This window comes from Peromyscus eremicus, chromosome 8a (assembly GCF_949786415.1).
Source record: "Peromyscus eremicus chromosome 8a, PerEre_H2_v1, whole genome shotgun sequence".
NCBI lineage: Eukaryota > Metazoa > Chordata > Mammalia > Rodentia > Cricetidae > Peromyscus > Peromyscus eremicus.
The window spans coordinates 637,589-658,827 of NC_081423.1; the positions used below are offsets into that span (position 1 = coordinate 637,589).

General features: G+C 42.4%; 1 protein-coding gene across 2 annotated transcripts in view; it reads right to left on the reverse strand.

The window, feature by feature from the left end:
• The window catches only part of Bmerb1 (bMERB domain containing 1), a 136,122-nt gene that overhangs the window by 56,721 nt on the left and 58,162 nt on the right, over positions 1 to 21,239 (reverse strand). The gene's annotated exons all lie outside the window — the stretch shown is intronic.

The window sequence follows — 21,239 nt, forward strand, 5'->3', positions numbered from 1 at the left end:
GGAAATGCCTATGAAAATACAAGAAGCTTACAGAACACCAAATAGACTTGATCCAAAAAAAAAGTTCCCTTACCACATGATAATCAAACCACTAAACATACAGAATAAAGAAAAAATATTAAGAGCTGCAAAGGAAAAAGGCCAAGTAACAAAGAAAGGCAGACCCATCAGAATAACACCTGACTTCTCAATGGAGACTCTGAAAGTCAGAAGGTCCTGAATAGACATTATGCAGATATTAAAAGACCGTGGATGCCAACCCAGACTATTATATCCAGCAAAATTCTCAGTTGCCATAGACAGAGTAAGCAAAATACTCCATGATAAAACCAGATTTAAACAATACATATCCACAAATCCAGCCCTACAGAAAGCACTAGATGGAAAAAATCCAATCTAAGGAAGTTAGATACACGTATGAAAACACAGGCAATAGATAATCCCACACCAACAAATACCAAAGAAGTGAAACACACAACATTACCACCAAAAAATAACAGGAATAAACAATCACTGGTCATTAATATCCCTTAATATCAAGGTCTCAATTCAGCTATAAAATGACACAGGCTAACAGAATGGATATGAAAACAGGATCCAGCCTTCTGCTGCATACAAGAAACACACCTCAACTTCAAAGATAGACACTACCTCAGAGTAAAAGGCTGGGAAAAGACTTTTCAATCAAATGGACTTAAGAAGCAAGCTGGTGTAGCTATCCTAGTATCTAATAAAATATACTTCAAACTAAAATCAATCAAAAGAAATGAGGAAGGACATTATATATTTATCACAGGGAAAATTCACCAAGATGAAGTCTCAATTCTGAACATTTATGCTCCAAATACAAGGGCACCCACATTTGTAAAAGAAACATTACTAAAGCTTAAATCACACATCAAACCCCACACACTAGTAGTGGGAGATTTCAACACCCCACTTTCACCACTGGATAGATCTGCCAGACAGAAACTTTACAGAGAAATAAGGGACCTAACAGAAGTTATGACTCAAATGGACTTAACAGATATTTACAGAACATTCCAACCTAACACAAAAGAATATACCTTCTTCTCAGCACCCCATGGGACCTTCTCTAAAATTGGGCACATGCTCAGTCACAAAGCAAATCTCAACAGATACACAAACATTGGAATATCCTCCTATATCTTATCAGACCACCATGTCTTAAAATTAGATTTGAACAACAAAAACTACAGAAAGCCTACAATCTCATGGAAACTGAACAATGCCCAAATGAATCACCAATGGGTCAAAGAAGAAATAAAGAAAGAAATTAAGTATTTTCTAAAATTCAATGAAAACCAAAGTACAACATACCCAAACTTATGGGACACTATGAAAGTAGTGCTAAGAGGGAAATTCATAGACTAAATGCACACATAAAGAAAATGGAGAAATCTCACACTAGTGACTTAACAGCACACCTGAAAGCTCTAGAACAAAAAGAAGCAAACTCATCCAGGAGGAATAGACAACAGGAAATAATCAAATTGAGGGCTGAAATCAATGAAATAGAAACAAAAATAATAATACAAAGAATCAGTGAAACAAAGAGTTGGTTCTTTGAAAAAAATCAAAAAGATAGACAAGCCCTTATCCAAATTAACCAAAAGGCAGAGAGAGAGAGAGAGAGAGAGAGAGAGAGAGAGAGAGAGAGAGAGAGAGAGAGAGAATCCAAGTTAACAAAATCAGCAAAGAAAAGGGGGACATAACAGAAAATGAGGAAATCCAGAGAATGATCAGATCATACTTCAAAAACCTGTACTCCACAAAATTGGAAAATCAGAAAGAAATGGACAATTTTCTGGATAGGTACCACATACCAAAGTTAAATCAAGACCAGATAAACTATTTAAATAGATCAATAATCCTTAAGGGAATAAGAAGCAGTCGTTAAAAGTCTCCCAACCAAAAAAAGCCCAGGACCAGATGGTTTTGGTGCAGAATTCTACCAGATTTTGAAAGAAGAGCTAATTCCAATACTCTTCAAATTGTTCCACACAATAGAAATGGGAGGAACATTACCAAACTTTTTTTACGAGACTACAGTTACCCTGATACCCAAACCACACAAAGATGCAACAAAGAAAGAGAATTACAGACCAATCTCCCTCATGAACACTGATGCAAAAATATTCAATAAAATATTGGCAAACCGAATCCAAGAAGATATCAAAAAAATTATCCACCATGACCAAGTAGGCTTCATCCCAGGGATGCAAGGATGGGTCAACATATGAAAATCCATCAATGTAATACATCATATAAACAAACTGAAAGAAAAAAAACACATGATCATCTCACTAGATGCTGAAAAAGCCTTTGACAAAATCCAACACCCCTTCATGATAAAGGTCTTGGAGAGATCAGGAATGCAAGGAACATACCTAACCATAATAAAGGCAATTTACAGCAAGCCAACAGCCAACATCAAATTAAATGGAGAGAAACTCAAAGCGATTCCACTAAAATCAGGAACAAGACAAGGCTGTCCACTCTCCCCATACTTATTCAATATAGTACTTGAAGTTCTAGCTAGAGCAGTAAGACAACAAAAAGAGATCAAAGGGATAGAAATTGGAAAGGAAGAAGTCAAACTTTCACTATTTGCAGACGATACATAAGTGACCCCAAAAATTCTACCAGGGAACTCCTACAGCTGATAAACTCCTTTGTGGGGCATTTACCCAACCACCCCCACAGTTCCCCAGAGTTTTCTTGAGTGCGAGCAGCAGGAAATATTAGATAGAAGGATTTATTGCGGAGAATATCGTGGAGATAAACAGATAGAAAATAAAGGATAGCCTCGAGAGGGCCTGGAACCTATTCCAACGGGCCCTGACTGTCTCTGCCCCAGGGTTTTTATAGAGACGCCAAGGGGTGGAGCAAAAGACCTCCTCCCCCAGCACAGCCAAGTGCAGACCATCTCAGACACCTGCACTCAGGCCCGTGGTCCTAATCATCCTCTATGTGGACCTGCTGGGTAAAGCCACGAGGAACCCGAGAATGGGCTCCCACAGGTCCCCCTTTCTTAACATATAAAAAATAACTATTAATGGCTTACAGCAATCTCCAAGCTGTTACACCTCCCAGTATGGAGTAGAGGATGATATAGATGGCATTTCTCTTTTGAATTAGGTCCAAGGTGACTACAGCAGTCTTAGCTGCCTCAAGCCCTTTCTAAGCCAAAACTCTTAAGGTGACTACAAACTTAAAGAATCCCTTAGCTTCATCATTACCATTAACAGGTTAACATAAATATTGCTATACATAGTCACAATTCTCAGTCTTACAACACAAAGCAAACTCTTATCCAAACCATTTGAATTAGCATATATGGTGCTATACATAGTTAACAATTTTCTCCGTCTTACAACTTTAACTCAATCATTTGAATTTTCTTGCTAACAGAACATAGGAAAAACTTCAATGTATTCACATCAAACTTAAATATTCCTTAACTCCACAAAACCAGGGTGTATTAATACCAATAGGGTAAATATAATTTCTGCAGACATAATTCAACCTCATAACTCCTCCTTTTCTTTATAATTTTTTAAACAAAATCTCAAACCTAGTTAGAAGAACCCAAACTCATACAATTCCTACCAACCCATATTGAAAAGCAATCTTCTCAATCTAACCATTAACACTTTGAAAACTTAGCAAAACATCCAAAAGAATAAAACTCTTTACACTTTAAAAGTAGTCTCTTAGTATACCCCATTTGCATTTCTTACTAACAAAAACATGACATTAATTCACTCAAACAACTTTTGAAATTAGACTAAGGAATATTAACTCTCCCCCTTTTCTTTATAATTTAAGCAAAATCTCAAGCCTAGTTAGAAAACCCAAACTTTTCCATTTAAACAGTTCCATTTGTAACACAAAACCAGTCCCAGAAAACAGTTTCTGGGTCATTACTGTGAGTAAACTCAAAATTGTCCCATTGCAATGAAATATATTGTTCAGTTCATTAAGTCCTAGAATTCAAATGATAAATTCTGGTACTAGCCTTCCAAATATGAAGACATCCAGAACCAAAACCTTTCTGTAGTTTTATCTCATTTTAAGTTCAAAAAGTTCAAACAAGAAATAAATTCTGGTATTAGGCTTTCACTTCAAAATATGAAGAGACGTTTTTCAACCAAAACTTTTTACAGTTAACAATTTTTGTTCAAACAAGCATCTCTGAACTTATTCTCAAGCCAGAGACCTTTTTAGGTACAGCAGTATTCTAAACCGCACCGTTTTTGCTGTTAGCTCAGGTTTTTCTGTATTGCGTAGATTTTTCATGGATCTCAGCTGCGGATGCCTTGTTGTGCTGGTTCTGGTGTCCGCCATTCCTACCTTCCTAGCGGCTTCTGGAGCTTTTGAAAACCGCTCAGACTGCCTACTTTGCAGTCTGCTAGGACACTAACTTCTATATCTCAGGTTTTTTCACCATATACATTAAACATGGATTCACACTTAACATTTACACTTTTTAAACTCACATATAACGTTTTTTGCCTTGCAAAGCATTTAGACTCACATTCAACATTTACATTTTACAAACTCACATATAACGTATTAACATCTACTTATTTATACCCCTTAAGGAAACTATAGAACTACTTTAGCAAATATATTTCTTATTACTTCTTACGTATTTCTTATGTTCATTCCATCTTATTTCTTATTTAAACTTACATTTACAACTAGCATCTTTACTTCTTACAAGCTTATTACTGCATGTCTTAAGACTACCTTAGAAACTTCTTGCAAGCTTATATATATTCTTAAAGGAACTCTATAGATCTTACAAACTTATATAGGGCTACCATTAGCATATATTTAACTTAGCAAACACCTAAAGATTTCTTAACACAGATCTAACAAGAGAATTTTTACAAACTCACATATCTTATTTTCATGTTTTTCTATTTCTTACTCTTAATTATTATCACTATCTCTATTAGAGAGATTCTCTTAACTAGACAGGAAGTACGTACATCATTTCTAAAGTTTAGAGCTTATAGTCAGCTTTGTTATAAAGCACTGGGATTCAATGAGTGTTGTTATAGAATTGTGATAGTTGTTGCTAGGGGACTGTAACCTTCCCAGGATGACGCCACACTCCAAAGTTGCCAGTTCTCTCAGCCGTTCGGAACCGGCAGAGATGCACTGTCAGCAGTAGACGGTGTTTAGCTAGAGGCTGTCCCTTCGCCCAAATCCATAGTAGTTCCCCTAAGTGCTTCAATTCAGACAAATGTTTCTATTACAGCAGTACTTTTGGTTTGCTCTACCAAAAAACTTCACTCTGAGGGTGAAATTACTGTATTCAGCTGCTGTAAAGCTCTTCGCCAATACTGCACAGCTATTAGGTGATATAAAGTATTTTTCTAAAGGAGCTAGTAAAGCCACAAGTGGCACTGCTCCAAACTGTATTTAGTATTTTCTCTTCATTAGCTTTAACTCCTGATATTAGCAGCTGTGATATTTAGCATTGATTTCTTCTAAGGAACTTTCAGGTGAAGCAACTACTTTAAGACAGCTAGATTTTCTGAAGTTTGTCTCCCATCTATAAAGCAGTCATTTCTTTTTGAATGCCTGTTTCTTATCCCCTTAATTAGATTTGCAAAGGAATTACTCATTGCAGGCAGTTTGTTCAAAAGGCAAAGAACTTTTTTAATTTCAACATAAGTTTCTTCATATCTAAGACAACGTTCAGTGTACAAACTGCTTTCCCTTGTTTTAAGGATTTTAAAGTGGCTTGTTTGCTCTTAAAGGTAGCTTTTTGTCATCCAACTACCGTAAAAACTTTGCACAGCTATTAGGGTAAATAAGGCATTTTACCAACGGAGCCCCAAACCATGAAGCACCTAGTTCCATATCCTTTCAATTTTTCCAATGGAACTGACACTTAAACTCTTAGACAATTTTCCTCCTTATTCTTTTAAAAGCTGTATATTAAGTTTACCATGAATGCATTTTCGAGCTGACAAAAGTGTTTCAGGGCAATGTCGCCATCTTTAGCAGAAAAACTACCTTTCCCAGAATGCATTTCCCTTATATCAGTCCATAATAATATCAGTCCCTTATATCATTTCCCTTATATCAGTCATTTCCCATAGTTCTTTTTGGGTCTGAGAGTCAACTGGTTCTTTTACCAGACTTGCTTACAAATTCTTGTCCGGGAGGTTTGAACAAAGTTTTTTGCTTTTGCAACGGGAGATTTGAACAAGCATTTTACATTTTCAATTATGGGACATTGGGAGGTTTCTGGTCTCTCCTCAGCTGGCTTCAACAGGTGTCTCTCCTTCATTTGACACTGGCCCCCAAATCAGAACTGCACCTGCCTCTTAGCGCGCATTGAGGTGGGCAATTTCTGATAGCAACTTTCCTCGGGGCTTGTGTTTGTCTTAGCCAGTCAGTGAAAAAACAAAAGCATTTACTACAGCTTTTCCATAGCTCCTTCAGAAGAGATTTTTCTCCCACTGATTTTATTCTCATTTTGCTTGTTCCTTCCTCCCCAGATGCAGAGCTTCAGGTATCTGTCTGCGGCTCTGTACCTCTGCTAGCTGCTTTTGGAGGTAGGGGCTTTTTTTTTTTTCTCCCCCCAAATCTGCCTCAAATTCTAGCAGCTTTTTCAGGTCATATTGTCTGGGGAGGATTATGTCCCTTCTCTGTTTCTTCAGAGTCTTTCTCCCAGACAGTATCCAGTTTGATCTCAATTTATCCCCTCTACCCCAGAAACAGTTTCCGACACTACAGTGGCAGCTTTCCCTGCTACTGAAGGTAGGGGCTTTTTGTCCGTTTGTTTTCGGGGTCTGTGTGGTTTGCGTACAGACTGAAAATCTAACAAGGGAGGTTTTTGCCATTTCTAAACTCCCATTAAGACAGGTGTTTTGCCTCATCAGGCCTTCACCTGGCCCAGTCCCCCAGTGGGTTGCATTTGCTTGTCTGGGTGCTCAAGGACAGAGCTTATGCCAGAGGCAATCACCCCTTAGGGCCACACTCCCTCATCTCACGGGAGTCAGTTGAAATAAAGCTTTTCTCAAAGAGATGCTTTCTCTGACAGAAAAGAAAGCTTTACTCCTGGATACTTCTGTTCTGCCCTGGCTGGGCTCTTTCCCCAGACAGCATTCTGACTCTGCAGCACAACTGCTTCAGACACAGTTCAGCTTTACTGTTTTCCCAGTAAGGTCCTTACTCTGATAGGAAAGCTTTTCTCAGATTTCTTTTTGCAGCTGTGGACCTACCAACCCAGGACTTGTAGGAAAGTGAACAACTGTGCCGTTCCCACTGGCTTTAGCTTTGTTCATTGGCAATCTTCCCCTGGGTCCTGCACCTTCCTGCCTCAGCTCTGTGCTCCAGGAAGTTTACCACTGCAGGAACCCTAGTATCCCCGAAATGCACCACAACTCAGAGACGCTGGTCAGTCACCTCTGGGTTTTTGGTCAGAAGCGAGGATACAATGCTAACAGTTTGCATGCTTCAGGGGATCTTTGCATTAGGACAATTAGGAGCACTTTTTCATTCTGAAACGCTCACTCAGAAACAAAACCCTTGATGCCTCAGCTCGGCTGTAACTGAAAAGCTTGGCTTTTTTGCTTTTCTCAGGTAAAGTTTCCCGCCCTTTTGGGCTCTCTGTAGCTCTTTACCCACACTCTCCCAAGCATTTCCCTCAGGGTACTCTGACCCACTGTCTTTTACTGGCTTGAAGAGACAGCGTAGAAGAGGTTTTTAGGAACTTGTCCCTGCCTCCTGCATTGCAGGGAGGATTTTTAAAGCTTGAAAGAGAGCTTAGGTTTTGCTGTCTTCAGAGGTTTGTCGTTTTCCCTTAGAGCTAATCACAGGTGGTCCCCATACTAATATCTTCAGGTGATTCTAATTTTTGCCCTTTTGAGAAAGTTAAAGGCTTTAGTTTTTAAGTTTAAGAGCTTTTGAGAAAGATGAAGGCTTTTTAGAGAGATTTTTTCCCCAAAAATTTTTCAAGAAAAGCTTTTAGTTAAGAGATTTTTTTTCCCCCAAGAGAGAAAGACCAACTTTTCCCAAAACTTCCCAACTTTAAATTTTTTGGCTTTTTACACCCCCATTATTGCCTCAGGGAGAAGTTACCTTCTCCTGCTGTTTGGACTTAGCATTTCAGCTGTCCCCAGGTCAAAAGCTTCCATAGGAAACTTATTCTTCCCCATAAGCTCAAAGAAGAGCTTTTTTACTACCCAAAAAGCCCAAAGAAAGATTTTTTCCCCAGTTTGCGTTTATAGCCTCCAAAGTTAGAAAATTGTAGAGTTTTTCCTGTCTAGTTGCCTTATTTTTTCCTACACGATCTTACACTAAGTTTTTCCTACACTATATTACTACGCTATACCTTATACTTATTTTTCACAGATAGAAATTGAGAAAGGGATAGAAGATAGAAAACTTTGACAGAAGAGAATTTCGCTGCAGCATCGGACATTCTTCTAGTCCGCTTTCCTTTTCTCTCGAGGATAAAACCCCTGCCTCTCAATATATATAAAAAATATATATTTTCCATAACACCGGCATGCCTTATCCACTGGCAGGGCTGAACTCAGCACTTTCACCAAAAACTCTGTAATAAAACTATTATTTTCCTTTATCTTTAGTCCCTATTACTTTGTCTTTAGTCCCTGTTCATTTGTCTTTAGTCCCCCCTTTTTTACTTTAGTCCCCTTTTTTTTCTTTTTTCTTTAGTCCCTGTTCATGGCGCCATTCTGTGGGGCGTTTACCCAACCACCCCCACAGTTCCCCAGAGTTTTCTTGAGTGCGAGCAGCAGGAAATATTAGATAGAAGGATTTATTGCGGAGAATATCGTGGAGATAAACAGATAGAAAATAAAGGATAGCCTCAAGAGGGCTTGGAACCTATTCCAACGGGCCCTGACTGTCTCTGCCCCAGGGTTTTTATAGAGACGCCAAGGGGTGGAGCAAAAGACCTCCTCCCCCAGCACAGCCAAGTGCAGACCATCTCAGACACCTGCACTCAGGCCCGTGGTCCTAATCATCCTCTATGTGGACCTGCTGGGTAAAGCCACGAGGAACCCGAGAATGGGCTCCCACACTCCTTCCGTAATGTTGCAGGATAAAAGATTATCTCAAAAAATCAGTAGCCCTCCTATATAAAAATGATAAAAGGGCTGAGAAAGAACTTAGAGAAACATCACCCTTTACAATAGCCACAAATAATATAAAATACCCTGGGGTAACTCTAACTAAGCAAGTGAAGGACCTATATGATAAGAACTTTAAGTCACTGAAGAAAGAAATCGAAGAAGATATCAGAAAATGGAAAGATCTTTCATGCTCATGGATAGGTAGGATTAATATAGTAAAAATGACAATCTTACCAAAAGCGATCTACAGATTCAATGCAATCCCCATCAAAATCCCAACATAATTCTTCACAGACTTGCAAAGAACAATACTCAACTTCATATGGAAAAACAAAAAACCCAGGATAGCTAAAAGGATCCTGTACAATAAATCAACCTCTGGAGGCATCATCATCCCTGACTTCAAGCTCTACTATAGAGCTATAGTAATAAAAACAGCTTGGTACTAGCATAAAAACCAACATGTAGGTAGACCAATGGAATCAAATTGAAGATCCTGACATTAATCCGCAGCTGATTTTTGACAAAGCCAAAACTGTATAATAAAAAAAAGAAAGCATCCTCAACAAATGGTACTGGCATAACTGGATGTCAACATGCAGAATATTGCAAATAGATCCATATCTATTGCCGTGCACAAAACTCAAGTCCAAGTAAACCAAAGACCTCAACATAAATCCAGTTACACTGAACTTGATAGAAGAGAAAGTTGCTGTGGATATCACTCTGTATAAATAAAATGCTGATTGGCTAGTAGCCAGGCAGGAAGTATAGGTGGGACAAGCAGAGAAGAGAATTCTGGGAACAGGAAGGCTGAGTCAGGAGATGCTGCCAGCCACTGCCATGAGTACCAACATGTAAAATACTGATAAGCCACAAGCCATGTGGTAAGGTATAGATTTATAGAAATGGGTTAATTTAAGATGTAAGAACTAGATAGCTAGAAGCCTGAGCCATTAGGCCAAACAGTTTAAATAATATAAGAGAAGGTGTGTTTATTTTATAAGTGGGCTGCAGGACTGCTAGGGCTTGGCAGGAGCTGGAGAGAAACCCTCTAGCTACAGAAAGTAGGAAGTAATCTTGAACGCATTGGCACAGGAGACCACTTCCTAAATATAACACCAGCAGCACAGACACTAAGAGCAACAATTAATAAATGGGACCTCTTGAAACTGAGAAGCTTTTGTAGGGCAAAGGACATGGTCAATAAGACAAAACGACAGCCTACAGAACGGGAAAAAATCTTTACCAACCCCACATCTGACAGAGGGCTGATCTCCAAAATATATAAACGACTTAAGAAACTAGACATCAAAATACCTAACAATCCAATTAGAAAATAGGCTACAGAGCTAAACAGAGAATTCTCAATGGAAGAATGTCAGATGGCTGAGAGACATTTGAGGAATTGCTTAACATCCTTAGTCATCAGGAAAATGCAAATCAAAATGACCTTACACCTCTCAGAATAGCTAAGATCAAAAACACTGAGGACAGCTTATGTTGGAGAGGATGTGGAGTAACAGGAAGACTCCTCCACTGGTGGTGTGAATGCAAACTTGTACAACCACTGTGGAAATCAGTATGGCAGTTTCTCAGAAAACTGGGAATTGATCTACCTCAAGACCCAGCTATACCACTCTTGGGCATATACCCAAGGAATGCTCAATCACACCACAAGGACACATGCTCAACTATGTCCATAGCAGCATTATTTGTAATAGCCAGAATGTGGAAACAACCTAGATACCCCTCAACTGAAGAATGGATTAAGAAAATGTGGTACATATACACAATGGAGTACTACTCAGCAGAGAAAAACAATAGCATCATGAAATTTGCAGGTAAATGAATGGAACTAGAAAATATCCTTAGTGAGGTAACCCAGATTCAGAAGGACAAACATGGTATATACTCACTCACAAGTGGATACTAGATGTAAAGCAAAGGATAACCAGACTGCAACCCACACCTCCAGAGAGGCTAGCTAGCAGGGAGAACCCTAGGACACATGGATCGCCCAGCAAAGAATAAATGGATGAGATCTACATGAGCAAACTGGGGGTGAGGGAGGTTATGGAGGGCAAGGGATGGGGGATGAGAAAATAAGGGAATGGGAGGTTTGAGCTGGAACAGGGACAGAGTGGGAGAGCAAGGAAAGAGATACCATGATAAATGAAGACACCATGAGAATAGGGAGAAACAGAGTGCTAGGGAAGTTCCCAGGAATCTACAAGGAGGACCCCACCTTAGACTACTGGCAATAGTAGAGAGGGTGCCTGAACTGGCCTACTCCGGTGGTCAGATGGCTAAATACCCCAACTGTCATCATAGAGCCCTCATCCAATGACTGATGAAACCAGATGCAGAGATTCATGGCCAGGCCCCAGGCTGAGCTCCAGGAGTCCAATTAATGAGAGAAAGGAGGGATTCTATGAGCAAGTGACATCGAGATCGTGATGGGAAAATGTACAGAGACGGCCAGCCAAACTAGTGGAAATGCATGAACTGTGGACCAATAGCTGAGGAGCCCCCATGGTACTGGACTAAGCCCTCTGGATAGGTGAGACAGTTGTTTACTTGAACTGTTTAGGGGGCCCCCAGGCAGTGGGATCTGGACCCATCCCTGGTGCATGAGCCGGCTTTTTGGAGCCTAGTGCCTATGGTGGGACACTTTGCACAGCCTTGGTGTAGGGCAGAGGGGCTTTGACCTGCCTCAGCTGAGTGTGCCAGGTTCTGCTGACTCCTCATGGGAGACCTTGTCTTGGAGGAGGTGGGAATGGATGGGGTTGGGGGGGAAGGCTGGGGGGTAGGAGGAGGGAGGTGAGGGGAATCTGTGGTTGGTATATAAAATGAATAGAAAATCTCTTAATAATAATAATAATAAACAAAAACAAACAAACGAAAAAGCCCTTTTGAATAAACAGAAGAGGCTGTTGGGTATTGATCCAGGCCCTCCCAAAGCTATCCTGTATTTCTGTCTTTCTTCTCATCAGCTAGGTCTCTCTTTCTATCTAATATTTTCTTATCCCTCTCTTGTAAGAACACTTCAAAATGTGGGAGCAGGCCTCCCACATTATACTTATGGAGAAACTGAGGCTCCAACAGGACAAATATTTGTTCTAGGCCACATAGTTGGCAATAGAAACTAGACCTAAAATCATTGAGAAGCTCAAGGGTTGAGACCATTGATCTGTCCCTACCCTCACTCCCCAGAGACCTCAGGTCATATTACCATCCTCTATTTATCAGAACCCATGGAAGCTTGAACAAGAAATAAATCTCTCTGTGCCCCCGTTTCTCATCTATAAAATGAGTATGTGATATCATCCACCTCCAGAGCTGTCTTAGTCAAGGTTTCTATTGCTGTGAAGAGACACCATGACCACGGCAACGCTTAAACAAAACATTTAATTGGGGTGGCTTGCTTACAGTTTCAGGGGTTCAGTCCATTATTATCATGATAGGGAGCATGGAGGCATACAGGCAGATATGGTGCTGGAGCTGAGAGTGCTACATCTTGACTAGAAGGCAGCAGGAAGTCGACTGACTGTCACACTGAGTGAAGCTGGGGGAAAGGAGACCTCAAAGCCCACCCCTACAGTGACACACTTCCTCCAACAAGACCACACCTCCTAAGAGTGCCACTCCCCTTTGGAACTATTTTCTTTCAAACTACCACAAGAGCTATGATGAAGATCAATACATCAATACACAGAGAATCTTCCTCAAGAATGGATGGGGTCTGCAGTGTGTGCATCTGCCACCGCTCTTGGGATCTCTGCCAGGTTCCTAGGACTTGGGCTCTTCCTCAAACCTTATATTTCTAAATAGTTCTGGGAAAATATTAGAATCCAGGACCTCATTCCTGAGATATGCCCTTCACGCCATCATTTTCCCTTGCCTGGAGGGAAATTATGCCATTAAAAGCTGCCACTGCCTGGAGCAAGCTGAGAGGAGGGCCACACATCCCCTTTATGAAAATCCAACCAGCAGGTAGAGAGTGGAGATAACCAGCCCAGCCCACTGGAAGGCTGAGGGTACTTATTTTCTAGAACCCAGATAAATAGCAGGAATAGGGAGGGATATGAGACAGAGAGCTGAGCCAGGTAGCCAAGGGCTACAGGAGTTATTAGAAGCTAATGATGTAATCCCTGGCTGGGAAGGAAAAGAGAATGTGCCTGAGGCTGTAGCAGCAGACAGAATTGGAGAGACAAGAGTGTCCTGGAGAAGGGCAGTCCCAAGCATCAGCCCCCAGCTACCTGCTGGCTGCTGCAGGGGATGGGGTTCTCTGAGACCCAGGAGCTCCCTAACTTCTTTGAAGGAAAGTTCAACAAACTTCAGCAAAGAGATCTCAAAATGGCATTTTGTAGGTTTGAAGCCAGAGGGCAAGCTAAAGTGAGACACAGAGAAGTCATGCTGGGTATTCAGGTTGGGAAACACACTACTGGGGGCTCCTTTATGACGAAGCTATGTATCTGACCATGGCCTATGAACCTGACTGTGGTGTATAACTTGACTGCATGGGCCTGATGAGTGTCTTGATATATCCTGTTAGGAAGCACTTAGTGTGTGCCACGGCCCAGGAGAACTAAAAAAGTACCAATACTGTGAGTGTCATAGTTACTTTTCCTGTTAGGACAAAACAGCTGGCAAAAAGCAATAGAAGACTGGAGGGGCTTACTTAGTCTCACTGTCTGAAGGTGCAGCAGGAGCATGAGACAGCTAGTCACATCACATCCACCATCAGGAAGCAGAGAGATGAGTTGCCTGCGGCCCAGGTGGCTTTCTCCTGTCTCCTTTTTCATTCAGTTCATGTTCCCTGCCCAACAGGTGGAGCTGCCCATATTGAACGTGAGTCTCCCTCCTCAGTTAAAGCCCTGTAGAAACTCTCTTAGACACTCCTAGAGCTGTGTCCCCTAGAAGATTCTAAATCCAGTCAAGTTGGCAATCAAAACCATTAAGAGGTCCCCAGGAACCCTTGCAGAAAGGGAGCTCCACAGCAAGGTCATAGTGGGCTGTCTTTACTAACGGGGTTTAGGATCTGCAAGTCCCAAACTGTCATTCTGTATCCTAGATCTAGAATGTCCTCTACAGTCCCACACGTTAAAGGCATAGTCCCAGGATGGTGCTTTTAGAAGGCAGTGGAGACTTTAAGAGGTGGAGCCCAGTGAGAGAAAGTTAGGCCATGGGGGGATTCTTTTGCAGAAGAATTTTGGGACCCCATCTCTTCTTACTTCCTTTCCAGGGTATTCTGCTTCCTCCAAGCTCATAGCAATGAAGCCGATTGATCACAGTTGAAACTTGAAACCCTGAGCCCAGAGAATCCTCTCTATTTATGAATCCATTATCCTAGGTATTTGTTATCATAACAGAAAGCTGCCTAGCACGGTTTCTGTCCAAAGCAAAGACACTGTCCAATATGACTTATATCTGCTCTCAACTCAACACAGGGGGGGAGAAAGTTTTTATGAGAGAGAGTTTTTATATGAGGGAGAGTTCAGCAGAAGTATCCGGAAGGGTCCAAACTGAACCAGGCCATGGGAGATAGGGGGGTGGGGAAGAGAGAAGGCAAGAGAGGGGACCAGGAGCCAAGAGCAGAGGATCCAGGGGGCTGAGTTATATAGAAAAGGAGAAGCTGGAGGAAAGGAAGCAAAGCCCAGCCCACGGGCTGGAGAGGTTTTAGGGTAGGAGGTCTGGGTGAGAAGTGCTGGGAGGAGCCAGGACTCTCTAACATGCACTTGTGATGCTGGGAGAACCTGGTAGCCAGCATCTGCTTATGCTAATAGACACCTCAGTTAGTCATTTGTCCTGAATTTCTTTGGGACACGGAGTGAGCAGGCACATGGTGCCAGGAGGTGGATGGGAAATGTTGATAAGAAGGATGTGATGAATGAATGAAGAGCATTGGCCACAGCTTGGAGACTTGGGTCAGTGCTGGTTGGTGAGGCTACACGTGAGGCAATGGCTCCTTCATTGTATGACTGGAAGTGCTGTCTCTGAGAATCCAGGAGAGGCTGGGGAGTGCTCAGCTAAAGGAGAACTAGAAAATGTTGGTATGTGTCTGTCAGAAGCCTAGCACACCCAGAAGTCATCAAGTGGCTCTAGGTAAGGTCTGGAAACGTCAGAGTGCTGTGGATGGGAAAGAAGCTGTCCCCCAGACTCCTTGTGAGAGTCTCTGGGTGCTGGCACTGGAGGATAAGGCAGGGAGGGCTCTGCAGTGCAATACGTGGTCTAGGGATTGAGTGAGGGTTTCTTGGGGACCTAACGAAGATGGTGAAGCAAGACAAAACCCAATGTGGGCATGTGGGCACCCCAGCAGGAGCTTGCTCTGTTCTGGAAGGGCTGGACAATTAAGGAACAGGGGATCCTTGCATTGGGAGTAGCTTCAGGTTAAGGCTTTGCCTCCAAAACAGACATCACGGGTTCAAATTGTGCTTCTGTTGTTCACTAGCTACTGACCTGGAGTCAGTCATGTCTCTCTTGCCTTGGTTTCTATATCCACATAGGGGAAAAGTTGAAACCACATTTTGTTGGTTTCTGTGAATGAATTATGCCATGTGTAGGGTACACTGTGTGACATTTCAGAGCCTCCAGGAAACAGTAGCTCTTAGCTGCCTTGCCTTGGGCCCAAGTAGTAGGAGAAGCTCCTGAGTTCTCAATAGGACTCAGAGAATGGGTACATCTCTCTCTCATACTACTCAACATTCTGGCAGAAGAAAGATGAGGAGAGGCTGTGCATCCCAGAGGACAGAGCAGTACCAAACCAAGGAAGAAACAGAGGGAGTGATGGCAGCTGCCACCACACCTGGTCTGAAAAGGATCTGCGCATGGCCACCTGGACTGTGGAATACAGGTTAATTCACAGGTCCCACAGCAGCGTGGGCTTAAAGATCGCCTCAGAGTGGGTGTAACAGAACTGGTCTCCTTATGGCCATGACTGCCACTGGTTCTGCCAAAGGCTGCTAGGTTCAAGTCAGGCAGAGCTTCTGCCATGAGCCTGAAAACGCTCAACAGGGCACAGAGTCTTAACACTGTCTCCCTCTTACGCTAGACCAAGGGTCTTATGCACATGAATGAGAGAGAGAGAGAGAGAGAGAGAGAGAGAGAGAGAGAGAGAGAGAGAAATAACAGGGCTCTGAGGGATAAGGATGGGTAAGGTTGAGAAAGGTAATATATTGCACATTTGAGAAATATTAATTGGCCTAAGTACTCAGCACTGCTCAGAATGCTAGAGATGTTACATTTACATTAAGAGAGATGGTTAAGGTCCTCGCCCCGTCCCCCTCCCCCTCCATCCCCCCCACAGGAAACTATTCAGCTTATTCAGATGTAGTTTCTGCAGCGCCCTTTCCCTCCCCTCCCCTCCCCTCCCTCCCATCTTCCTCCTTTCCTTCTCTCCTTCCCTCCCTTCTTTCCTTTCTCACAGACTGGCAGCCATTGCCCCTGCAGCAGCAGACGCATTCTCCAGCCATCTCATGTAACTCCAGGCTGAAGGGGTCCTCAGTCCTCTAAAGCAGCCTGTGTTCTTTGTCCTACTTTTAATGCTTGGATGGGGTGGGGATGGGGGAGGGGAGGGTGGAGGGTTGTTTCTGAATCCTTATGTTTCAGTTTGCTTATTTCCAGACAAAGGGAACATTGTTTGTTTGTTTGTTTGTTTTATCTGTAAACTGGGAATGTTCTGAAGCCTTCCTTCCTCCAAAGGATCCCATCAGCAGAGTCATGCCCATGAAGCATCAGTCCCTCTGTTTAAGCCACACTCTGGCACATGCAGAATAGAGTGAATGGCTGCAGTCAGCATTGCTCTCCATTTTACAGAGTAGGAGACAATACCAGAGAGTTATACTGAAAGCATACGTTGGAAGCAGGGGAACTGGGCATGGATTCTAACTCCCTCTTTCCCAGATGGGAGGCCTGTGGCAGCTCCTTTAACCCCTGAGGCTTGGTCTCTTCCTCTGCTAAATGATCAAACACCCTGCTGAACAGGTGGGGCTGAAAAAAAATCACCAAAGGAAGATGCCGTGACCTGTTTGGAGGGTGATGCTCCCCAATTCCACTTCTGGTAGAGGACGGAACTGAGCTGACAGACAGCTGAGATGTTCATCCAGCCCAGCTACCTTTGTTTTGTTGTTTTCTATTTCAGAAGGACACAGATCTAGCTGCACTTACTGTCTTTTTAGAGTTCCCATGTGTTCCATGTCCAGTAGCCTGGGCAGGATGCTTGCTTAGGAATCTGACCAGGACTAGCCTGCTGTATGCATGGGCTAAGGGACTTTGCAGCACACACACAAGCACAGCCCTTGCTTGATGGAACTAAGTTCACTTGGGCATAAGCATCTTCAAGTTTAGGAGCCTCGTGTGTTCCCTTTGGTTATAGAGACCCTTCACAGAGCCAGGAAAGACGGCTGCACCTCCTCCTTGCAGACCCTGTTATTTGGAAGTGCTGTTTCGGTTCTCCTAGGTTCCAAGGTGTAAGAAGGAGTCCCTGTCTCCTAACTCTTTGATGCACTTCAAGTCTAAATGCTCACCGTATGCCTGTTAGAATCCAGTTTTTAAAAACACATATTCTCATGCTGGGTGGTGGTGGTGGCGGCGGCGGCGCGCATGCCTTTAATCCCAGCCCTCGGGAGGCAGAGCCAGGCAGATCTCTGTGAGTTTGAGGCTAGCCTGGTCTACAAAGCGAGTTCCAGGAAAGGCACAAAGCTACACAGAAAAACCCTGTCTCGAAAAAACAAAAAACAAAAAAAAAAAAAACAAAAAAACAAAAAAACAAAAACAAACAAACAACAACAAAAAAAAAACACACAGGGGGAAAAACCATACACTCTCTTGGGAAACCCCCTGCTCATCCCCAGGAATCCCAAGTTCTGGAGACCCGGATCACCAGGCAGCCCTAGAAAACAGTGCTATTTCTTGTATAATATTAGAGGGACCAGCCTTAATATTATACATCCCAGTGGCTCAGGAGAGAGAACTATGAACAGGGAGGACTATTTCAGGAAATAGAATCTCAGCTCACCAAGCTCTTAGTCCAGTCATTTATTCTCCCAAATCTTCTTCTCTATCCTCCTGTGCCCTGGGAGTCCCGGTATATATAAGCTTACAAGCAGTAATCTCTTGGTAGTGCAAAGCCAGGCTTCCAGGGGCAAATGGAGGGGTGATAAGAATCACAAAGAAGAGCAGTAATTGTTAATTATCATTTGCAACCCAAAAGGGAAGTGACTAATGGGGAAATGAATTAACTGAAGGCTAAATTCGGATAATATCTAAGAAGAGGGATCTTATGTGCTCAACTATATATAATCTTAAATGTGATTGGGAGAAAATGTTAAGAATCTATAAATTGGCCGGACGGTGGTGGCACACGCCTTTAATCCCAGCACTCGGGAGGCAGAGCCAGGAGGATCTCTGTGAGTTCAAGGCCAGCCTGGTCTACCAAGTGAGTTCCAGGAAAGGCGCAAAGCTACACAGGGAAACCCTGTCTCGAAAAAAACCAAAAAAAAAAAAAAAAAAAAAAAAAAAAAATCTATAAGTTGCTAGGTCAATGGGAGAAAATAAAACTGCCTTCTTTTTTCCTGTGGCTCCTATCTGTCCAAGCTCTCTGCCATTTTTCTGCAGGGTGGGGGAAAGTGTGCTCAGTCGCTAGGCAACCTGTGTACAGCTAGATGCCTCTGGTGATAGTTAAAGGGAGATCTGGAATTAGAGGTAAGATTTGGGAAAGGAGGAAGTTAAGCTAAATTGGCACATCCTCCAGGCCTTCTCAAATGGGTAGTCTGGACGATTAAGTCTGTTCTTAGAGAGTACAGAGGTATCTCTGATAAGGTACTTTCTTCTCTCTGGGGATGGACCTGGCTGGATGCTGCCAATGATGATAATTACAGGGAGGCTTGAACTGGGGTTCTGGCTGAGCATAGCTGTCAGCGCAGGAGGTTATCTAAATATTCCTAGAAGTGGTTAGGTAAGGAGTTAGAGGTCCATAAAATTAGTAAGGCTGTAAGAAAGGAGGGTCCGAGCTGAATTGTATAAAGCTATTACTTAAAGTCTACCTGACCTAGGCGGTGTCTCCTTGTGGAATTTACCTTAAATCAGGAGACTAGCATGTGGTAGTCTGGACTGTTATTTCTGTTAGTCCTTGAATGTGGCTAATCTGATTCCAGTGCTGAAAGGGGAGAAACAGATGGGCTGGGGGGAAGAAAGCCTTTCCTGAGGCTGTTCTCCAAATACCCTGAATGTATCAGTCCACACTGTTAGCAATTCTTAGGGAAAAGTCAATTGGGAAAACTATGAAGGCACACATGATTTTTATAACAGAAGACAGTCGATAAATAACAAGCCAAATAACACCAAATGCTCCTTGGAATTTAGCTTCCTCTGAAAGAATTCCTTGATCCCTTCAGATAAGTGGCTTTGCCATAACCAGCCGAGTTCTTATAATTTTTCCTGCGGCCCACAGCAGCTATTTTCTCCCCTTCTGCACTTGAGGGCACCAAAGTCCAGGGAGTCGCCTGCCTGGATGGTCCAATTTGCCTCTTTAGCTCACAAAAGGGCAGCACTTGTGGGTATCCCCATCCCTAATGAGTGACAGGGAAAGTTATAGCTTTGGAAGAGGCTAGCCTGAACTCAACCCAGAGGCCTTGTTTGACATGGTAGTAACAGCTGAACATGGTGGAGCACTTAGGCACTTATTCAGCATTTGAGAAGCCAGCCTGGGATACATAGCGAGACACTGTCACACACAAACAAAATAAGAAATAGTAGATGACAATATCTGCTCCTCTAGGTTACAGTGAGAATCTAAAATTCTTTTTTGCATATGAAATTAATATTTGTGCAAAGCATATATTTTATACCTGTTTTACATAATTTAAAAATTACCTCTAAATGTCATACCACACCTCCTTAAAATAAGCCAGAAGCTGTACGTTCACAGACTATTCACCTTGATAGTGCCACTTCCTGGAATGCTGTTGCTAGTTCCCCCAGCAACCAGCTTTCTATTTCTCCTGGCTCAAAATAAGAACCAGCCTTTCCCCACACACGTATGCACACACACACTAGCATGTATACATGATTGCATATACATACTTGTGTGTACATATACCTTCATAGTTTCATCTGGGTTGTGGCTGTTGCAGCAACCCCACACACACAGGGCCCCACATTGTTAACATTATTAATGTTCTCTTGTGAGTTGGTAAGCCATCCCAGCTCAGCTCCAAGGACATGGGAAGTTAAAAGCATTTCTCAATACAGCAAAATGCACCCATCACATGACAGGCCAGAGAGCAGAGCTTTTGAGAAATGCCATAAGTAACAAGTTTCTGGAATTTCCCACTTAAAATAGCAAAGTTAAAACATAAAGACAGGCTGGAGAGATGGTTCAGAGGTTAAGAGCACTGGCTGTTTTTCCAGAGATCCTGAGTTCAATTCCCAGCAACCACATGGTGGCTCACAACCACTTGTAATGAGATCTGGTGCCCTCTTCTGGCCTGCAGGCCTACACGCAGGCAGAACATTGTTGTATGCATAATAAATAAATAAATCTTTCAAAACAAAAAACAAAAAAAAACCCATAAAGACACATTTCTTTCTTTTTTCTTTCTTTCTTTCTTTCTTTCTTTCTTTCTTTCTTTCTTTCTTTCTTTCTTTTTTTTTTCCTCCAAACAAAGTTTCTCTGTGTAGCCCTGACTGTGTCCTGGAACTTGCTCTGTAGGTCAGGCTGGCTTCAAACTCAGAGATCTGCCTCTGCCTCCTGAGTGCTGGGATTAAAGATGTGTGCCACCACTTCCCAGCCCTAAAGACAAATTTCTTAAGGCTTCCAGGAACCCTGGGATTTCCAGAGAGAGAAGACTGTAGATGCCACCTGTATACTATCTTCTATGGTGATCCCAATCTATCTCCCCTCAACAAAGAAACCGAGTTTATTTATATATATATATATAAAATTTGTTGGTATTCTATTTTCTTTCCTTAAAATTTTTTTAATTAAGAAAATGGAGTTTAAGCCATGCATGGTGGCAACACCTTTGATTCCAGCACCTGAGAGTTAGAGGCAGGCAGATCTCTGAGTCTGATGTTAGCTTGGTCTAC